Source organism: Scardinius erythrophthalmus (genome assembly GCF_964197995.2).
Source record: "Scardinius erythrophthalmus genome assembly, chromosome: 2".
NCBI classification, from domain to species: domain Eukaryota; kingdom Metazoa; phylum Chordata; class Actinopteri; order Cypriniformes; family Leuciscidae; genus Scardinius; species Scardinius erythrophthalmus.
Genome location: NC_138222.1, coordinates 65471951 through 65492328, shown reverse-complemented (window position 1 = coordinate 65492328; position 20378 = coordinate 65471951). Strand labels below are relative to the sequence as shown.

General features: G+C 41.2%; 1 long non-coding RNA gene across 1 annotated transcript; it reads left to right on the top strand.

Annotated features, from left to right (window-relative positions):
- The first annotated feature begins 6784 nt into the window (after positions 1-6784).
- Positions 6785-18779, top strand: LOC308687030. The gene is made up of 3 exons (XR_014029680.1): positions 6785-7189; positions 8168-8384; positions 17008-18779. It is a non-coding gene; the product is annotated as an uncharacterized lncRNA (long non-coding RNA).
- The last annotated feature ends 1599 nt before the right edge of the window (positions 18780-20378 follow it).

Genomic DNA, 20378 nt, shown 5'->3' with positions numbered 1-20378 from the left:
CTAATTGGAAAGGATGCTCAAGCCTCATGTGGACTACTCTCGAACTCTGCTATACTGGCCAATTTGCCGTCTCATCTCTCTTACCTGTCTGTGAGTCAGTGTAATGATATTGTTGAACTAATTCACAACTATTCTATGTTGTTTAATGATGTTCCTTCGCAGACGAACGTGTTAAAGCATGATATTGAGGTGGGTCAAAGTACACCCATTAAACAGCACCCATATCGTGTTAACCCGCACAAACGTCAAGCTATGAAAGACGAAGTTGATTATTTGGTGCAAAACGGTTTCGCAGTAGCTAGTCAGAGTCCATGGAGTTCGCCTTGTATACTTGTGCCCAAGTCTGACCACTCTTTCCGATTCTGTACTGATTTCCGAAGAGTTAACAATGTTACTAAAGCTGACTCTTTTCCTCTCCCCAGAATGGAGGATTGTGTTGATCGTGTGGGTACGTCACGTTATGTAACCAAACTTGATCTTTTGAAGGGATATTGGCAGGTGCCATTGACATCGCGCGCCTCTGAGATCTCCGCCTTTGTCACGCCTGATGCATTTATGCAATATACAGTGATGGCTTTCGGGATGCGCAATGCACCTGCCACATTCCAGCGATTGATGCAGATTGTTCTTTCAGAGGTACAGAACTGTGAAGTGTATCTAGATGATGTAGTGATCTATTCCATGACATGGGAAGATCACTTATTCACCCTGAGTTTAGTCATGAAACGCTTGGTTGAAGCGTCTTTAACACTCAACCTCAGCAAGTGTGAGTTTGCCAAAGCAGTGGTGACGTACCTTGGTAAAATAGTTGGGCAGGGTCAAGTTAAGCCTGTAAAGGCTAAAGTTGAAGCTGTTGTTACTTTTCCTTCACCCACTAATAAACGCGAGTTGAGGCGTTTCTTAGGAATGGCCGGTTACTATAGGGGATTTTGTAGGAATTTTTCCACAGTGGTTGCACCCCTTACTGACCTCTTAAGTACTGAGCGAAAATTCGTGTGGAACGAAGTATGCGAAGCTGCCTTCTGCTCTGCCAAAGATTTATTGTGTAATGCTCCTGTGCTTTCCGCCCCGAATTTCACTGAACCTTTTAGCCTGCAGGTGGATGCAAGTGCTCATGGCGCCGGTGCGGTGCTGATGCAAGCAGATAATGCTGGCATAGAACATCCAGTGAGCTATTTCTCAAAAAAATTCACTCGGTGTCAGAAAAACTATAGCACCATAGAGAAAGAAGCCCTGGCGTTACTGTTGGCCGTTCAACACTTTGAGGTGTATTTAAGTTCTGGTGACCGCGTTGTGGCGTACACGGATCACAACCCTCTAGTGTTTCTAGCTCGTATGTCTAATTCTAATCAACGTCTAATGAGATGGGCACTCATCTTACAAGAATTCAACTTAGACATACGTTACAAAAAAGGTCTAGATAATGTTGTAGCTGACGCATTATCAAGAGCTTACATTGCTGATGCTTAATCAACTGTTAAAAGAAAAAGTGGTCTGAAGTGTTGATGGTTTCAAACTAATTTGTTCCAAATCAGGATTTGTAACTACGGGTGGGGGTGTTACGTCCCAGGACGTATTGTGTTATTTATTTCATTTATTTTGATGTTGTTATGTGATTTGTTATTGTGCAGTATGTGATTCGTTATTGTGCAGTTCGTTCTCTCTCTCTCTCCCTCTCTTTCTGTGCAGACTTGATTGGGCTCAGCTGCGGCAGATCATGTTGATGAGCGGGAGCGCTTATAAGCCGAGTAAGACGGCAATGCGGGAGAGCTGCTCGGGCGCGCGTCGCACAGCTCCGCTGTCGTTCTGTCCCTCATCTCCTGCCCCAGACGTTTAGTTTATTGTTGAGATTCTAAATGTTGGAGTATGGTTGTGATTCGTTCCCTGTGTGGGTTTGTCATTGTTGATTGATGAGAACATCCGTCTTGTTACAGTGGTATCAAGCTTTCTTTTCTGGTATTGTATTTTGATTTATATTTCTTTGTTTATTTAAGTTGCTACTGATTTATTTTATTATTGATGTCTAATTAGTTTCTTTTGGAAGCCGTAGGGAGGAGGTTGCCAGTTTTATTTTACTTGAGTAATTTTCTCTTGTTTATGATCAGTTAGGGAGCAAGGGAAGTTTCTCTGTGTTTTCTTTGGGGTTTTTCTTTTAGTAGGTAAGTTAGATTTAATTCTCTTTAGTTAGAACCTCTTCTGTTTGTTATTTTGGCTTGAACCCCTCCTGAAGATTCACGCTTCCTGTTATGTTTTCATATGTCAATAAAATCCTCTTTTTGACGGACTCGTTGTGTTTAGTAATATTTGTTAGTGAGCTGGGACAGGAGAAGGGGATAGATGTGTCAATTTCAATTGATACTTGTTGTTTGTTATCGGTTTCCTCGACCCTAGACGGGGAGGGCGTAACAGTCTATAGTTCAAAAAATTATTTTTATTTTATTTTATTTAACTTATTTTATTTTATTAGTCCTTCTGTATATGCACATGTTTCTCTTCTGTATCTGTTTTGTATTTGCTATCAGTTATGTCCTCCGCATTGAAGTAATTTTGTGAAAATTTGTCAATGCTAATGCTGATAGCCTTGTGCATAAGAAATACAATAAAGTATTGGTCACAAAAAGATAATTCACATCCTCTTCACTCTACTTTTGAATTGCTCCCATCTGGGCATAGACTAAAAATTCCTTTGGCTAGAAGAAATGTCTATAAAAAATATTTTCTCCCAATGGCAGTGATTATCTTAAATCGTACAGTGTTTTAAGTTAAACAATAGCCTAGAACGGCTGGTGTTAAATTGTATAATTTAGTATTTGTGCTGTTGATGTGTGATTTGTTTTTAAGCAGTAAGCTACTGTGAATGTATGTCGCAGTGTCAAAGATAAATGTCCGCTCTGTGAAAACAGACTGGACAATAAACTCAACTCAACTCAAAAAGTACATTCTTAATATCAAAAATGCATACTGTGAATAAATAAAAGCTAAAATGGCTTGCCATAGGATGTCATTGTCTTTTAAATGATAAAAGCAATACTTGATGGTTATTATTTACTGAGGGATGTGCCTCCATATTGACCAGTAGCCTATGTCCAGCCAATCAACATTTTATATGCAATATAGTCTATAAATCAATAGTCAATGTCAATACATTGCTTTCCATCTTGCTTTATTGCAGAGTTGTAATTAAACTGACTTGGAGACTAGATAATCATTGTCTTGTTTTAAAAGTATGTGTCTATAATGAGGAGTGCCATCATGCCCATATATTGTACTGGTCTCCACAGATGTTTCTGCTGGAAAGTGTGCATTTCATTTCATGCACGCGCATATGAACGCAGTTATCTTTTCCGAGCTGCAGTTTATAAACAAACGCCCTTTGTCGTTTATCAAACGTAATAAATTGTTGTATTTCACTGTAATGTTTTTTGTCAGGCACAAAGTCACAGAACACAATCCTGGAAGTGGCCGGCATTGGCAAGCAAGACGAGACAGACCAAAAGATGAGAGAGAGAAAGACAGACTAGAGAGAGATGCACATTAACTTAACTTTACTGTTCTCTGTCGACATCACACTTGGTGAGGAGAGAACACAAGTCGACATGATTGCTGTTCAATTCACTCTCATGGTGTTTTTTTCTCTCTCTTTTTCATGACCAGAAGGATAGTTTTGCTTAATTTTCTCATCAATGTTTTGATTGACTCGCTTTGACACGAGAGGGAGGCGGAGCTTGGGTAATTTGCGAGGCCCTACACAACTTGCGTAGTGAGCGTATCGGGCTGATCGGCTCTGACATTACTCAACCGTGTTTGTTGACTGATCCTACTTACCACAGTTGTTTATAGACTCGTAAAAGGCGGCAAGCACGGATGGCAGGTTAACAGGCAAGCAGGATACTAGCGTGTTGTGCAAGCAATAACAATTTAGTTAAAAGCTAGCTATGTAAGATTAATGTGATAGGCGATATTGATAAGCATATATACTGTATATACTATAATATATACGATAAGCAATACACATAAAACTACAATAACCATAAAATCAAAGATTAGACACAGAAAGAGAACAGTGAATCAGACGAGACCATGATGATTGCAACAGCCATAAACACCTGATCAACTTCCTTGTGGCTTTTTATTGCCGTAACAAATGTGCTTTATAAATTACTGTTACAGCAGCCAGAGAAAAACTAATGTGAAAGAGTCAAATGTCAACTAAAGCAAACACTTTTTTTTAAAGAAAACATTAACATATTTTTATACAAAGCGCCTTACATTGCATTTCAAGCTACACATTTACATTCTTATCAGTTCTTGCTTTCCCTGGGAATCGATCCCATGACATTGGCATTGCAAGCGCCAACGCTCTACTATTTGAGCTACAGGAAAGATACGATAAATAAGAACTTTTGTATATATATGAAAGAAATCATGTAAACTGGTTTGTAAACTGGTTTCACACTGGAGTTCTTGTGTTTCTATTTTTTCTGTTCTTGTTTCTCTTTCCTTCAGTGACAACAGGTATACGGTATAGATAGATAGATAGATAGATAGATAGATAGATAGATAGATAGATAGATAGATAGATAGATAGATAGATAGATAGATAGATAGATAGATAGATAGATAGATAGATAGATAGATAGATAGGCTAGTATAGAGAGAGATAGGCAGACAGCCAGATAGCATAACGTTAGCATAGATAGATAGCAGCTAGATAGATAAATATATAGAAAATATATATAGTAGTTAGATTGACAATGGCACGTCACATGTGGTCGCTGGGTGAGCTCCTCGACCAGCGACCAAAACGCACTCGCTTCCCTACACAGCACAAGCTTTCTAACGCAGTTTCCAAGGGACGGCACCGCCGGCGCCCACACAAGCACCTGCCAAATACAGCGACAGACCATAGGCGACAGACACGCGGCGGCTATGTTTGCAACAACATTTTCACCGGAGGAAGAGAAAACGCTTAGAAAACGCCCTACAGTAGATGACAAAGACAAAGTTTACCAGTACTACATCTACAACACTATGACAAAGGTTAGCGGTACTTATCTGAACTAACGTCATGATCACTGCTACTAGATATAAAGAAAACGTTGATTTTTCACTAGTGCTATTCAATGACAGTAAAAAAAAAAGTGCCGTTAGTGCACTGTTGCTCGTAGACTATTTTTTACAGTCTATGGTAGAATAGCTCCAGTGCTCATTTCTGCATTGCTAAATGAACTCACCAGGACACTTCACCAACTCTCAACACATTCTCCTCGGACCATGCATTTAATTATTAAGTATTTACGACATTGTGGTGGCGTTCAAGTGCGTTTAACTCGTAAATACAATCTATACGAGATGACTTGAACGCACCATAATACTAGGCTGAGGCTAGCTTTCCTCCACTTCTCCCCAACGTGACGTCATCACCGAATTGCGTAAAAAAAAACGTTAATACCAAAAACGTAAAAAACTGGTCTTTAAGACCATTTTTATGACATTTTAAAAATGATATACATATCTTGAGTGATGTATGTACCCATTAATCGACAGTGGTGGTTAACCTGCAACATGGACTTTAAATAAAGGGGTTTGAGTGATCAACCCTTTATGACCTACCATAGAACAGTTCTGCCAGAGTATATCTTTGTATTTTTACATGCTGTGCTGTCATTCTTTTGAGTATTTTCATATGCCATACATCAAAATAATCCTTACTCTCCCAATTTGAAGGCTATATTTGTAATAAATCAATAGTGACTAGATAAATATCTCAAAAGTGCAATAAACAAAAGGAAAAAAAAAATCATATATTTTTTTTCTACATATTTTATTCAATACAGAAATTTGATAAATCCCAACCTCAAACTTGTCAATGTGAAAAACGTGCATAAAATGATTTTAAACTATACAGAATTGATTTGAACTGTTTACATAAATTAGTTTCTAAGATACACTAATTTATAGGTCTGTACAAATTGCGTAATAAGCGTTTACAAATACAAAAGAAAAACAAACAAACAAACAAAAAACACAAAAATGCATTGCACATCATTTCTTTCTTTGGCTGCTTACCTGGCTTTCTTCCTGATAAAACAATTTAAAACTATACAGAATTTATTTGAACTGTTTACATAAATTAGTTTCTAAGATACACTCATTTGAGTCTGTACAAATTGCGTAATATGCGTTTACAAAAACAAAAGAAAAACAAACAAACAAACAAAAAATACACACAAAAATGCACTGCACGTCATTTATTTCTTTGGCTGCACACCTGGCTTTCTTCCTGGGACGGATCTATTCCTTCAAGAAAGTCGGCTTGGTCCTTGAAACGGAATCTGGAGCCGATGAGCAGACGGACAGTTCATCTTCATCGGACGCAATTAGTATTGCCAAAACATCCGCGTCCGTGTACTTTCGTTTAGACTGTTACGTGCGCGCGCGTGTGTGTGTGTGTGTGTGTGAATGTGCTTGCATTTGTAAACGTGTATTTGTGAGTGTGTAAAGGAGAAATAAAGGATAAAATGAAGCAATGATAAAAAAGACAATAACGAAAAGAAAGAAACATACCGATACAGCAAATGGGAGTCAAACGCATGGTCAAATGACGCAGCGTGTGACGTCACAACATGTGACAACCTTTGGGGTCATAGTGCACAGAACGTGATACGTCAATGAGCATCGGAAGACGTAACTATCAATCGCAGATCTACAGAACATGTGTGCAAAGACGTGCAATGCATTTTTGTGTGTTTTTTTTTGTAAACGCATATTACGCAATTTGTACAGACTCATTAGAGGATGAAAACAACGCAATAGGAGCATGTTGGAGGCTTGATCTGAACATGTTACATCTCTGGTTTTGTATGCAAAAAGAGTTATTGAGCTAGCGATTTGGTTTCAGTTTCTATAGGCTCTTAAACAGACACACGCAAACGGGAGCGCCGGCGCTCCCGTCGGTCTTAAAGGGTTAATTATCAGTTTCTAACCTGATGAAAATGTATTAATTTAATGTTGTCCACATTATATTACATCTTACATCTGCAGCAGCATTGTGAACTTTTGTAAAGATATGTTTAGCCATTAACTTTTAAATGCATCACTATATTAAAATTGCAAACACATGAGGAGTCTCTGCATGAAAGACCCACGACTGCCAGATCAACGTGCTTCAACATTTCTCTCCGAAATGGTAGGAAATTAATTAGATTGAATGGAGGATTTTAACTGTGACAAGATGATTGACAAGTCAGTTTACAGTGACGCACGCGACAGAGCTGTCTGTTAAAGATGACAAAGTAGTGTGTCCCAAAGCTTGCCTGCTCTTTTGCTACACACTCAAAAGAATGTACTTTTTCTTCACAAAAAGATTTGGCCTACATACTTTTAGGCCGTAGCATAAGTAGGCGAATTGGGACACAGCTACTGTGAATTTACTGTGCAGTACTAATGTGACAGAATTAGTTAAGTGAGTGATAGTGGTGGTTTCCTATCAGGGAGGAGTACTGGCTATTTAACCCTTGTGTGTTGTTTATATTTGTGTTATTCAGCCAGTGTTCGTGGGTCTGGTGGACCTGCTGCATTGTGCGGTTTTTAATTCAACACAATTAATCAATTTTATATTATAATACTCAACAGATGTTTACTTCATCCCAATTACATGGAATATAAATAGCATACATAATTCATATATAATATTACAAATGATATATTTTTTTCTCTTTAGCTTTGTTAGATCACATTTAAGAATTGCAACCTTGTGCAGGAACGGCAGGGGAAGAAACACAAAACTCACTTTTACACTCACACTTACACACAATCTCTCTCACACATGCACACACACCCACAAACACACACACACACACACACACACACACACACACACACACACACACACACACACACACACACACACACACTCACTTGGATATGTGGTGTATGGTCACTCTCCATAGGCGTAATTGTTTTTCTAATGTACAAACTGTATAATAAACCTACCAATCAAAATTTTGAATTTCAAAAAACACCATTTAGTATATGTGTTTTTTTTATAAGCCATTTGGTTTATGAGGACACAGATGTCGTCATAAACCATGTTGTAATACCCATTGTCATGATAGAAACACGGAAGCAAATGCAAGTTAACTCTTTTCTCTTTATTGTACACAAGTTGATGATAGATACAGTCCAGAGTGAAAACAGGATAGTGGCGCAGGGACTTCGATGGTCAGATGTGTCGTGATGAAAAGTGATGACGTGACGTGACAATTCCAGGGTGAACATCCACGGGGACACGAACAGGAACAAGGAGACACCGAGACAGGAACAAGACGAGATCACACACCGGGAACCACATACAACGATCTGACAAAGGAGATGAGAATTGAGTGAGTATATATAGGTGCTGAGATGAGCTGCAGCTGGTGACGGAGTGATGAACTTGATTGTTGATGAGTGCTGATCAGCCGGCACGCCCACACAATCAGCACGCAACATACAACAACAGAAACACGAGACAAGAAAGAGGCATAGGATTTATGAACCGTGACAGTACCCCCTCCCCTAGGAACGCCTCCTGGCATTCCCAGGCTCCCTTACCTGCCGATTGTAATCATCGATAAGGGAGTGATCCAGGATGTCTCTAGCCGGTACCCAACTCCTCTCCTCCGGACCGTAACCTTCCCAGTCCACCAAGTACTGAAATCCGCGTCCCCTCCGCCTTGAGTCCAGAATACGACTGACCGAATAAGTAGGTTCCCCATCTACGAGTCGCGGCGGGGGGGAACCGGGACTGGCGGATTAATACGAGCAAAAAACACGGGCTTAATTTTGGACACATGAAAGACGGGATGAATCCTCCTGTACACTGGAGGAAGATTGAGGCGGACTGTCACCATACTAATGATTTTAGTGACAGAGAATGGGCCAATAAATTTAGGAGCAAGTTTATTAGAAACGGAGCGGAGAGGAATGTCCTTGGTAGAAAGCCACACTTTAGAACCGACGACATACAAGGGAGGCTTACGCCGGGGGCGATCGGCTTGGGCCTTAGTGCGCGCCCCCACTTGGAGTAGAGTCTCACGGGCTCTAGTCCAAGTGCGGCAACACCTCTGGACGAAGGCGTGGGCAGAGGGGACCGCGACTTCGGATTCCAGACTGGGAAAAATAGGTGGCTGGTACCCTAAACTACATTCAAACGGTGATAGGCCCGTGGATGACACTGGCAACGTGTTGTGGGCGTACTCCACCATAGACAGTTGCTGACTCCAAGAGGAAGGATTCTTGGACACTAAACATCGCAACGTTCTCTCCAGATCCTGGTTGGCTCGCTCAGTTTGACCATTGCTCTAGGGATGAAACCCAGAGGACAGACTGACAGTCGCACCCAGGCACTTACAAAACTCTCACCAAAATTTGGACACAAATTGGGGTCCTCTGTCAGAAACCACGTCTATCGGGAGGCCATGTAGCCGAAAGACGTGATTAACGACAATCAACGCTGTCTCCTTGGCTGAGGGTAATTTGGGCAAGGGAATGAAATGGGCCGCCTTCGAGAACCGTTCCACCACGGTCAAAACTACCGTGTGACCCTGGAGGGTGGGAGGGCTGTGACAAAATCTAGAGCGATATGGGACCAGGGTCTCGAAGGCACCGGCAGCGGTTGAAGTAACCCATCTGGAGAGCGATTGGAAGTCTTACCTGTGGCACAAACTGAGCAAGCCAAGACAAAATTGTGAACGTCACGAGCCATGAGAGGCTACCAGAATCGTTGCTTGACCAAAAATTTAGTTCGATTAACTCCTGGATGGCAAGCCACATTGGAACAATGTCCCCACTGAATCACGCTGGACCGTAATCCCTCCGGCACAAATAAGCGATTCGGTGGGCAACGAGTCGGAGGCGTTACCCCTTCTAAGGCCTTCTTGACCTTCGATTCGACCTCCCATGTGAGTCTAGAGACGAATAGAGACTCTGGTAAAATGCACTCGGGAGTAGACGGGCGTTCGGAACGGTCAAAAATACGCGATAAAGAATCGGGTTTGATGTTTTTGGAACCCGGGCGGTACGAGAGAGTAAAATCAAAACGACCGAAAAAAAGAGCCCACCGAGCCTGCCTGGAGTTTAGTCTTTTAGCTGTCCGAATGTATTCCAAGTTCTTGTGATCGGTCCAGACGATAAAAGGTGCCCCCGACCCTTCTAACCAGTGGCGCCATTCTTCCAATGCTAACTTGACTGCCAATAACTCTCTGTTGCCAATGTCATAATTGCGCTCCACAGGGGATAAACGATGAGACAAAAACGCGCAAGGATGCATCTTATCGTCTGAGGAAGAACGCTGGGATAACACTGCACCTACCCCCACCTCTGACGCATCGACCTCCACCACGAACTGACGTGATGGATCAGGGGTTATCAGAATGGGGGCTGAAACGAAGCAACCCTTCAGTTTGGCAAACGCAGCCTCGGCTGCGTCTGACCACCTGAACGTCGTTCTGGGGGAGGTCAAGGCGGTCAGAGGTGCGGCTAGTTGGCTGAAATTGCGAATGAACCGCCGGTAGAAATTGGCGAACCCCAGAAACCTCTGTAGGGCCTTACGGGAATCTGGATTTGGCCATTCTACCACAGCCTTAATCTTCTCAGGATCAATGCGCATTCCCTCAACCGACACAATGTAAACTAAGAAAGGAACAGACTGTGCATGAAAATCGCATTTCTCCGCCTTGACAAAAAGCCCATTCTCTAGCAATCTCTGGAGCACTTGTCGAACGTGTTGCACATGTTCCTGGAGAGACGAAGAAAAAATCAATATGTCATCCAGGTAGACATATATGAACTGATCGACCATGTCTCGCAACACGTCGTTGACAAGTGCTTGGAAGACCGCTGGGGAGTTCGAAGTATGCTGCTGTTCACGAATTCCTCCAGCGATCTGGCGGAGCTACTCGCTGCTTCCATCGATGGGTCAGATCGTTCTGTCATGATAGAAACACGGAAGCAAATGCAAGTTAACTCTTTTCTCTTTATTGTACACAAGTTGATGATAGATACAGTCCAGAGCGAAAACAGGATAGTGGCGCAGGGACTTCGATGGTCAGATGTGTCATGATGAAAAGTGATGACGTGACGTGACAATTCCAGGGTGAACATCCACGGGGACACGGACACGAACAGGAACAAGGAGACACAGAGACACCGAGACACCGAGACTGGAACAAGACGAGATCACACACCGGGAACCACATACAACGAGTTGACAAAGGAGATGAGAATTGAGTGAGTATATATAGGTGCTGAGATGAGCTGCAGCTGGTGACAGAGTGATGAACTTGATTGTTGATGAGTGCTGATCAGCCGGCACGCCCACACAATCAGCACGCAATATACAACAACAGAAACACGAGACAAGAAAGAGGCATAGGATTTATGAACCGTGACACCCATGTCATTATACACATGTGTCCTCATAAACCATATACAAGAACACACACACACACACACACACACACACACACACACACACACACACACACACACACTAACAGCAGGCCCTGACAGGAGGAGGACAGAGTAAAGGTACACAGGACCTACAATTTCCACACTTTTATTAGCCCCGGGTCCAGTGGACTCAAACATCCTGTGTGTAATATAAATGTGTAGGGTGGGTGTACAGTGTGTTTTCATTGAAAATGTGTTCTGATATATATTCTTCACAGAAAATGAGCCAAGGCCAATGAGTCTGAGTTTGAAAAAATAATTAATCGTGTCATTATTATTTAGATAAAAAATTTAAACAGGTCCAATAGGCCTATTTCACAAATTGGCGCCCGCGACCGGAAGTAGAGAGCCATGGACTTAATTTTCACTGCTACGCTGATGATACCCAACTCTACATGTCCACCAAATCCATCACCCCGGCTATCCTCTCCACCATCACCAATTGCATTTCTGACATTAAAACCTGGATGGACAATAACTTTCTTAAACTAAACAGCAATAAAACAGAACTCCTTATCACCGGCCCTAAATCTCTCCTCTCTTCTATTCAGAACTTTACTCTCCTTATCGACGGTCATAATGTCACCCCCTCCCTCTCTGTCCGAAACCTTGGTATCATAATGGACTCCACCCTCTCATACCGAACACACATCAACCATATCACTAAACTATCCTTTTTCCACCTCCGCAACATTGCCCGCCTTCGCCCCTCCCTTACCCTGTCAACAGCTGAAATCCTCATTCACGCATTCATAACTTCAAGACTTGACTACTGCAATAGCCTTCTCTACGGACTTCCTACCAATCAACTACAAAAACTGCAATACATCCAGAACTCAGCCGCCCGCCTTCTCACCCACACCCGGTCCCGAGAACACATCACCCCTGTTCTCCAGCAGCTCGATTGGCTACCTGTTCACTATCGCATTCAATATAAGCTCCTCCTCCTCACCTACAAGTCCCTCCACAACCTGGCCCCGCCCTACCTCACCGAGCTCCTGAAACAGCACCAACCCACCCGCCACCTCCGCTCAGCTGGCACCAACCGCCTTACCCCGATCATCCGCACGAACCGCCGGACCTTGGGGGATCGAGCTTTCGCTATCGCTGCCCCCACCCTCTGGAACTCACTCCCTACATCCATTAGAAACTCTGACTCACTACCAAACTTCAAATCAGTACTCAAAACCCACCTGTTCAAACTAGCTTTTCCTGAAAACCCCCTTTGTTTTGTTTTATTTCCCATGTGAAGCGTCTTTGAGTGTCCAGAAAAGCGCTATACAAGTGTGATGTATTATTATTATTATTATTATTAGAGTAGCGATACTTCCGGTCGTGCCGCCGCCAGCTATGATCACCATTAATTCTCAAAATGGACTGTGAACAGCGTGTTTTTTATTCATTTATCTGCCAAAAGTAAGAATAACAGATGCTGTCCATTTTGTTGATAGTTTTCAGGGAGCTGTGAAAAGATAGAAATTGGAGAAAGGTTACAAATTCTTGACGTTTGCTTACATAAAAAAAAAAAATCCATTCATTTAAATGACGACTAAGCTCACACTTGATTTGTATGTATGAAATCTAGTGGCTTATATTTAAATTTCATGTTATTAAGTGTTAGTTGTCCATGAGATTGCAGCAATCTTCCAAATGGCTCATTTTTCATGTTACCACCATGAATGAAACTAAGAATTGTACATCTTTACAGTGAATTTGACCTAATGTTGCTATTAGGTCTAATAATGAAATTAATGCAAATAAATTGTAACTATACATACAGTACATAAACATGTATGTGCAATATATGTACACAATAAAAGATCAAACTTTGTGAATATTACTTTTTTGTCTTCATTTATTAATATATTTATTAATATATAGCATACATATTGAAAAATATAAGCACTAGTTTCCCATATGATGTTTTATTTAACAAAGTTCGGGAGGAGCAGGTTCAGATAATTAACCCAATTAGCACAAGTGGAGATCAATCAGTAATCAACTCAATGACAAGGTATAAATACACAGCAGACCTACCCGTGTTAATTGACAGTTTATCAGCATGCTTGATCGTTTTCAGCATTTGGCCCTACCTTCCTAACTTCTCTGAATCGAGCTCCTATGTACGATGAAGAATCTTTCGTCCTCGAGGATTCTTTGCCACAATCTTCTAGTTTTATCTCGCAGGCGTCAGGCCTAACAAACGGGTCCCAGCACACAGAGACGCCAAGGCCTACCCTCGCCACCTGGCGGAAAACACTTCAAGTGTCTTATATCACTGTAATCCTTGGCTCAAGACGGACAAAATGTAATCTTCAATTTAATTTCCGGTATGCAAATTTTTCCGCCATTTTGAATTTTGTCCAAAACCTACTTTTGTGAACTAGTAGAGTTTTTTTTTGGCCAATCGGAACCAAGCCAGTGCAGAAATGTTCTCTAGAGTCTGAATATCAATAATTATCGAAAAAAAGTTGAAATTTTGATTCACGGTCGCTAAGGGATTAGAAACGTTCGCAGGAGGCGGAGCTGATTTTACTAAAATAGCTATAACTCGTGAACGAAATGAGATTTTCACCAAACTCGGTACACATATGTAAGAGGTCAATCTGAGGTCACAGTAAAAAAAACGCGGCGATTGACCACATGGTGGCGCCATAACATAAAAAAAACATAAAACAGGCTATAACCACCTGACCGTTAGTCCGATTGACTTGAAAATTGGTATGCAGTGTCTTGGTCCAATGTGTCATGTATGTCTATGAGGACATTGGCGTATCTCGAAAAACATGGCCACCATCGGCCAATGAAGTTGAGCACCTATTAGACAAGGTTAACGGAGGCCGATCGGAACGAAACTCGATGGGCATGTTCAACTTATGGCCCTAGAGGTCTGTAAGAATTTTGAAAGAAATCGGCCACTAGTTAGCGCTAACAAGTTTTAAGGCTCTTTAATCAAGTGGTGTAACAAATTTCTTCACAAAATGCATATCATTTGATAGATCTGCTCATGCCGAACAACTTTGCCTCAAGAACCATTGCTGTCAATCAAAACGTTCATTAAATATTCGTGAACACGTTAAAAACCTACTTTTGCGAAATAGTCCTAGGTTTTTCGCCCGATGGGAACCAAACCAGTCTAGGACAATTCTCTGGACTCTCTAAATCAATGATTATCAAAAAAAGTTGAACTTTTGCGTTTGGATGGCTGTAATAGGGTCATTTAGAAAAGGGGCGTGGCAAAATACACTAAAAGGCCTATAAATCATAAACAAAAACTCAGAAATTCACGAAAATTGGTTAGCATATGTGCCATAAACAAGCATGCACGTTTTTATGTAGATCGGACCATAGTTGGCGCTATAACTGTTAAAAAGCTTTGAAAACCATATATTTCCTATGGTACATTGCCTGTATTGGCTGTAAATGGTCTTTTCCATCTATTATGTCAGTGGTTACATGCTTGCTAAATAAAACTTAATGTCTTAAATGCTTATGTGCTTAAAGGCCTTAAATGCTTGAACCCCGATAAATGCTGCTTGCAGCTTTAATTATTATTATTATTTTCTTTATATATATATATATATATATATATATATATATATATATATATATATATATATATATATATATATATATATATAAGCCTCTTCCCAGGTGCGTATTCCGCGGTCACTGCGAATCGCATTAGCCTCATTAAAAGTCTTTGACAGCGTATTGGTACCGCGTCCAAGTCTTTTTTATTAATCAATGGTACGAGGGGTTTGTGGTCTGTAATAAGGCGAAATCTGTCCAGGCCTATGAGATATTTCTCGAATCTCTCGCATGCCCAAACCCCGGCCAAACATTCTTTTTCAATTTGCGCGTACCTGGTTTCCGCCTCATTTAACCTCCTCGAACAATATGCCACCGGCTTCCAGCTGTCTCCGTGCAGCTGTAGCAGGACTCCTCCCAGCCCGTAGCTACTCGCGTCTGCTGACACCGCCGTGGCCTTCCCCGAGTCGTAGTACGCGAGAACAGGTGCAGTCATTAAAGTTTCTTTTAGCTTTTGAAAAGCGCTTTCTTGAGACTGGTCCCATGTCCATGCTACAGTCCCTTTTAATAAATCAAACAGCGGCCCGCCCACTGTCGCCAAGTCTGGAATGTAGCGTCCCATGTAGTTTATCATCCCCAGGACCCGTTTCAGTTCACTTACATTTCGTGGGGCTTGCAGCTCTGAGATAGCCCTTACTTTCCCCGGGTCAGGCCTGACTCCTCTCTCGTCTATGACGTGCCCCAGGAAATAAAGCTCCTTCTGTCTGAAGATACACTTCTCTTTGTTGAGCTTGAGCCCTGCGCGCTCGATCCTCTCCAGAACGCGCCTCAGATGCTCGTCGTGCTGTTCTTGGGTTTCGCCGTGAACGACTAGATCGTCCATGTAGACCGCAACTCCCTCTAAGCCTCCTAGTAGTTCGTTCATTTTGCGCTGGAATATTTCTGGCGCTATGCTAATGCCGAATGGTAAGCGCTTAAAACAATATCTAGCGAACAGCGTTATGAACGTAGTGAGAAGACTGCTCTCACTATGTAGGGGAATTTGCCAAAAGCCGCTTGCGGCGTCCAAAGATGAGAATATTTTGGACCCGGCGAGTTTGGCAAGAATTTCGTCAGTCGTGGGTAAGATGAACCGTTCTCTTTTTATATTTTCGTTTAGTTTTTTCAGGTCTACGCAGATGCGCACTTCGGTACCATCGGCGCGCACCAGTCCATGGGTTGCGTTATCTTCTCAATGACTCCGTTCTCCTCCATTCGTTGGAGTTCGGCCTTAACTTTAGGGAGTAATGGTAACGGCACTCTTCTCGCTGTGTGGACTGCGTATGGCTCTACATGCTCTTTTAGATTTATTTTAACTGGTTCAGTTCTCATTGTTCCCTGTTCCCTGTTGCTCGATTCTTTTAACTAAGCCCATCTCTACTGCTTGTTCTCTGCTTAGCAAATTGTTCACGGTGTCGCCCTCCATGACGTGAATTGTGAACTTGAACTTTTTATCCTTGTACTCCGTGGTCGTTTCAAATTGTCCCAAACAATTTATCCTTCCACCTGGGCTGTCATATTTCGCATGTGTCTGACTCAGCTTCACTTTACTTCCAAGTGAGTTAAAAGTCTCTTCATTCATAACAGTCACGTCAGCTCCGGTATCAATTTTAAATTTTACTCTCGAGCCTTGCACGTTCAATTTCACAAACCAGTTCTCTGTGTTGTCAGCCCCAGTTTTGCTTACCGTTCCCAGGTAATATGAATCGTCATCACTTGACTGTGTGTGTGTTCCTCTTATGACCTCATTAACTGTCCTTGAGTAACACATACGCTCCCAGTGTCCTTTCTTTTTACATTTTCGACACTCAGTTTCTGCTGCGGGACATTTTTCCTTGTTGTGATGTTTCGTTTTTCCACACTTTCCGCACCTGCCGCCACCGACCATTCTGTCATTTTTTCCTCTCGCTGGCTTCTTTTCATCCCATCTTCCTTTCCTTTCAGGTCGTCTGCGTGTAACCTCCTGGACACTGCTTGGTGCACCTTCCTCCTGTTGGCTCACCTGCTGGGCGATGTCCTCCGCCTGCCTCACCATCAGCACCGCCGTGTCTAAGGTAAGATCTGTCATTAGCTGTAACTTTCTTGAAAGCTCTTTATCTCTGATGCCAACCACAAGCTTATCTCTGATGTTCTCTGTTTTCTGAGCACCAAACTCACAACTCTCTGCTAATTCATAGAGTGCACGGATGAACATCTCTGCCTTTTCCCCCGGCCTTTGTATGCGTTGGTAAAAGCACGCCCTCTCGTGGATGATGTTCTTTTTCGGGATGAAATAGTCATTAAACTTGTTTACCACGGTGTCGAATTCTTTTTTCTGCTCGTCTCTCTCAAACGTGAACGAGCTGAATATGTTTTCTGCCTCTGGTCCCATGGCATATATAAGGGTACTCACTTGTACCTCGCCATCCTCCTCCGTGAGCTTCGAGGCTATTCTGTACCTCGTGAAGCGTTGTCGCCATGCGGCCCATTCTTGAGGTCTATCAAAGGTGAAGTTCGTGGGTGGAGCAAATTTCGCCATTTCTACTACTCCACAACTTCTGACACCATGTCAAATAAGTCTTGCTTACAACGACTTTGTAGCTATGAACTTATTTATTCAACAGCTTGCAACAGACACAGTCTTAACAGACACCGTCTCAATATGTCTCTCTCTACTGGATTTAAGTCCCACCCCCTCTTACTCCCAACCTATCCTATTATCAGGCTAGGTTGTCAATCAACACATGTAAATGTCTACTCTCTATGACAGCGTCTACGCTAATGTTAGTCTTTCTGTTTATTCTGAGGTTTACTGAAGTCAGCCGTATCCAGATCTGATGAAGGACCAACGCCTGTACCCGTCCACAACGCATCCCTGAAGTGCCAGCCTCATCCACCCTGTGAAGGCCATCGACACGACTGATCCTAAACAAACTTGTCTCCATACCGGCATGATGACTCTGACTTACAACCAGCTGGAACTGGATAAATATTCTGAATGTTCATAAGAATCATACACCTTTCGCTCGCCGGCCAGAGGAGAACTGAGCGACTGAGCCTGGGTTCTCCCAAGGTTTTATTCTCCATTCTGTCACTGGAGTTTTGGTTCCTTTGTTGCCTTGGCTTTTGGCTTGCTTAGTTAAGAACATTTAATATTAATGAAATATTATTGATCTACCTTAAGGTGGACGATGATGCAATTTTCTTTTAGAAACAAACTTTGTTGTATTATTTTCATGTTATCACTGTGAAGTTGCTTTGATACAATAAATAAAGGTGACTTGACTTGATTACACAGTAGTTACTGGTTCTGTTGCCAGTAATGACTCATGTGTGCCACCCACTGGTAATAGCTGTCTACAATCCCATCAGACGGAGATTGAATCACTGCTGCTAGTAGAAACGAAAACGCTTTAAATTCATGGAAATTCAGCTATTATGGTTTTCAAAGAAAGAACATGGTTGTTTACAACATGGTAACGCAGGGGAACTCCCACTGCCCTGAGTTCAGTCAGGCAATTTAAGAAAGATCATGGCTTTAGTCAACATTTAGGCCTATTTTAAAATAAACTATTAAGTAGATTAGAAATGTTTTTTTTTCTTGTACATGTTAGTTAAAAATAAAACAAAAGAATCTGTATTAGCATACTTTAGCATGTCTGTATAGCCCTTTACATTGATATATATTCAGTGATGTGTGTATATTTTGCAAATATTGTACACTGGACCAAATTCTTAATAAAGAATAATAAGAATAAGAATTTGTAGTAATATTTCTTTTTGCATGACTGTATTTATATGTGTGACCTTGAAGTAATCCATAAGTAATAGGTACTACATTACTTGTGCAGTATTTGTAGGCTACATGTAATGGAATACATTTTTAAAGTAACCCTCCCAAGCCTGCCTGCTTCATTCCCTTTCAAATCTTTCGAAATCTTTTGTTTTTCAAAACCAGTATTCCGTTAAATCACGTGATTTCTGCAAAAAATAGATTACATATTTGGTTGAGATAGTGATGTTGCCAGGAAGGCAAGCAGTAAAGAACATTAATGTGGCTTGCTGCCAGGTTTTGCTGGCCAAATATGTAAGCGACTGCTATAAAAGAAGCCCAAATAGCATATAACAAGTTGACGAAGCAACTCTGACTGGACTGGACATAGAGAGGAGGAAAGGTCCTGCATGTTAAGAGCACTTTAGTTTTTATCGTTGGGCTGTAAAGTAGAAAGTTCCCGTTTTAGTACGTGGAATTAAAGCTCAAGCTTCACCTGTTTCATCGCATCCTTCATTTGTGCACCAAAAACAAGATTTGATCAGGACTGTAAGGTATGTATGTAATGATATTACTGTAACGGAATGTGTGTGTGGGTTATTAATGTTTTCTACAGTTTACAATAAGTTGCTGCCTAGTTTCAAATTTCTAAAAGGAAATCGAAACTACACAATGGAATAAAAAATAAATCTAAATACTGTAATACTCGTCCACGTGGCCACTAGTATGATATTTTTTTTTACTTTTATATAGAATAGAAAGGGTGCAGTGTGCCGGGTAAATGCATTTACCTCAGTGTTTTCGTTTTGACTTCATATCAATATAATTGTAAATGCGATGCGAAATTTATAGGCAACAATAATGCTAGTTAGAAACGACAAGTTCTTTGTGGAGAAACGTAAGTTCAGAGTATTATTTTTCCCACATTAATTTCCCACATGTTTAGTACAATTATGTGGTTTTGTTTCATTAATACATATATGAATTGTGATAACATGCCCCATATCTGGGGTTCATTGTAACATGACAGCTTAAAATGTTATCTGATCTAATAAAATAATTCAAACTAAAATGTTTTGTTAATAAAAACAATTATTAGCTTTTAAATATTTAAATATAATTATTAATACATTTTTTTTGAGTTTGACAACAAACACCGCAAAAAAACAAAAACAAAAAAAAACAGCTATTCTGCGTTAAAAACAACATCATAATTAACAATTTCCAAACATTTACTCTCAGTCTTTATCTGCCCTTTTCTAGTGGTTTCTCAATAGAATTCATAAAAGTATAGAATAGAATATCATAGTTCAAAAATGGCACTCATTGTAACGCAGTGTGACAACATGCCCCATCTGTGCATCTGGGAGTAACTTAAACCGATTTAAACCCGACTAGCATGTGTGGAAGTATTTAAAACAAGTGTGTTACAAATAATGCTGCTTTAGGTTTTGCCCCGCTCCTCCCCAATAAAACAGCTGACTTTTTACCGATTTGTGTTTTAATAAAAAATAAATCAAAACAAAAACTACCCCAAAGGGGAAACCAAGACTTGACATGCAAA